This window comes from Argopecten irradians, chromosome 1 (genome assembly GCF_041381155.1).
Source record: "Argopecten irradians isolate NY chromosome 1, Ai_NY, whole genome shotgun sequence".
Taxonomy (NCBI): Eukaryota; Metazoa; Mollusca; class Bivalvia; order Pectinida; family Pectinidae; genus Argopecten; species Argopecten irradians.
The window spans coordinates 11,937,797-11,940,717 of record NC_091134.1 but is presented as its reverse complement, the minus strand read 5'-3'; positions in this window follow the sequence as shown (position 1 = coordinate 11,940,717).

Sequence of the window (2,921 nt, the reverse complement as noted above, 5' to 3'; positions counted from 1 at the left end):
TACCTTTTGACCATTTTTCTTTATTTCAGGTCTATTTTAAATTTAAAAAAAAATCCTGGTACTCACAGTCACTGCTGGGAAGTATTTAAGACTGAATATAGATTGATAAGGAGTCAACATAACAGCCGAGTTGTTATGCAGAATCAATTGGCATTGAACAGACAGATTTTCAAATACAGATTTAACAAATTCTGGTTCAAGTGTTAATTAATAAATTAGAATGCCCTAAGCTTGTGTCTAGGTATCAAGATGGCATCACTGATGTCCGTCAATATCCAGCTTTATTGAACCCTCATGCTGCTAGCTTTTCTCCTGTGAGACTAGACATGTGTTAGACTTCACAAAATTCATTGTCAAGAGGGATCTTTTACTCTCCTGTCTGACAACCTTTTCCGGCAATATTTTGATATATGGAAGACCACTTTCAAAAGCGTAATGTCAGACCTGGAGGTCACCCCACTGGATGAAACGGACCTATTGGTTAAGTTGCTTGGCCCAGAATCATCAAAGCATGCACTCAGCATCCGCGCAGCCCGCTCTGACGATCCTAAACGAGGTCTAGGTTGCATTTGGGAGAGACTTGAGGAACGCTACGCTAGTCCTTAGATGGTGGAAGCCTGCCTTAAGGCAAAACTTGTGAACTTTCCGAAGCTCACTTCTAAGGACAATAAACGATTGTTTGACTTGTGCGACATTGTCACAGCAATAGATGCTGTCAAGAACAATGAGAAGTATCGTAACTTACTTGCCTACATTGATTCCTCATCGGGTGTCATTCCCATTGTCAATAAGCTACCCCACAACTTACAGGACAAATGGACAAATGAGGCGGTCAAATTCAAAAAGAGGAATGCCATACCTTATCCACCGTTCTCGGTATTTGCCAATTTCATCGAGGACATGGCTAAGATAAAGAACGATCATAGCTTCTCGTACGAGCACACAGTCACCACTAACAACGCAAAGATAAAAAAAAAGGATGGGGATAGCCATATACGCCCAGAACATTTCGGATCTTCGAGGAAAACGGACCTCAACACAGCTCCACTGAAGAAGCCAGGCGTCAAATTGTGCCCACTTCACAAAACCAACCACACCTTAAATAAACGTCGGACATTCGTCGAAAGCAGAGCGCAAGGAGTTTCCTTTGGCCAACGAGATATACTTTAAATGTTGTGGCCCTATTACTCACTCGGCTAAGGACTGCAAGGAGGTCGTGTGTTGTGAATTGTGTAAAAGCAGCCGCCACGCGTGCAGCCGCCACGCGTAGCCATACATGTCGACAATTCTTCCGGATCTCATCACGGAGGGGAGAAGAAAACGAGACAGTGACAGAAGAAGCAGGGTATTGTGATCTGAACAGTGACAGATGAAGCAGGTTATTGTGACCTGAACAGCGACAGATGAAGCAGGGTATTGTGACCTGAACAGTGACAGATGAAGCAGGTTATTGCGACCTGAACAGCGACAGATGAAGCAGGTTATTGTGACGTGAACAGTGACAGATGAAGCAGGTTATTGCGACCTGAACAGTGACAGATGAAGCAGGTTATTGTGACCTGAACAGCGACAGATGAAGCAGGTTATTGTGACGGGAACAGTGACAGGTGAAGCAGGGTATTGTGACGTGAACAGTGACAGATGAAGCAGGTTATTGTGATCTGTCACTGAACAGTGACAGATGAAGCAGGGTATTGGGACCTGAACAGTGACAGATGAAGCAGGTTATTGTGACCTGAACAGTGACAGATGAAGCAGGTTATTGTCGACTGAACAGTGACAGATGAAGCAGGTTATTGTGACCTGAACAGTGACAGATGAAGCAGGGTATTGGGACCTGAACAGCGACAGATGAAGCAGGTTATTGTGACCTGAACAGTGACAGATGAAGCAGGGTATTGGGACCTGAACAGCGACAGATGAAGCAGGTTATTGTGACGTGAACAGTGACAGATGAAGCAGGGTATTGTCGTCTGAACAGTGACAGATGAAGCAGGTTATTGTGACCTGAACAGTGACAGATGAAGCAGGGTATTGGGACCTGAACAGTGACAGATGAAGCAGGGTATTGTCGACTGAACAGTGACAGATGAAGCAGGGTATTGGGACCTGAACAGTGACAGATGAAGCAGGTTATTGTCGACTGAACAGTGACAGATGAAGCGGGTTATTGTGACCTGAACAGTGACAGATGAAGCAGGGTATTGGGACCTGAACAGCGACAGATGAAGCTGGTTATTGTGACCTGAACAGCGACAGATGAAGCAGGGTATTGTGACCTGAACAGTGACAGATGAAGCAGGTTATTGCGACCTGAACAGTGGCAGATGAAGCAGGGTATTGCGACCTGAACAGTGGCAGATGAAGCAGGGTATTGCGACCTGAACAGTGACAGATGAAGCAGGTTATTGCGACCTGAACAGTGACAGATGAAGCAGGTTATTGTGACCTGAACAGCGACAGATGAAGCAGGTTATTGTGACGTGAACAGTGACAGATGAAGCAGGGTATTGTGACTTGAACAGTGACAGATGAAGCAGGTTATTGTGACCTGAACAGTGACAGATGAAGCAGGGTATTGGGACCTGAACAGTGACAGATGAAGCAGGGTATTGTCGACTGAACAGTGACAGATGAAGCAGGTTATTGTGACCTGAACAGTGACAGATGAAGCAGGGTATTGTCGACCTGAACAGTGACAGATGAAGCAGGTTATTGTGACCTGAACAGTGACAGATGAAGCAGGATATTGGGACCTGAACAGCGACAGATGAAGCAGGTTATTGTGACCTGAACAGTGACAGATGAAGCAGGGTATTGGGACCTGAACAGCGACAGATGAAGCAGGTTATTGTGACGTGAACAGTGACAGATGAAGCAGGGTATTGTCGACTGAACAGTGACAGATGAAGCAGGTTATT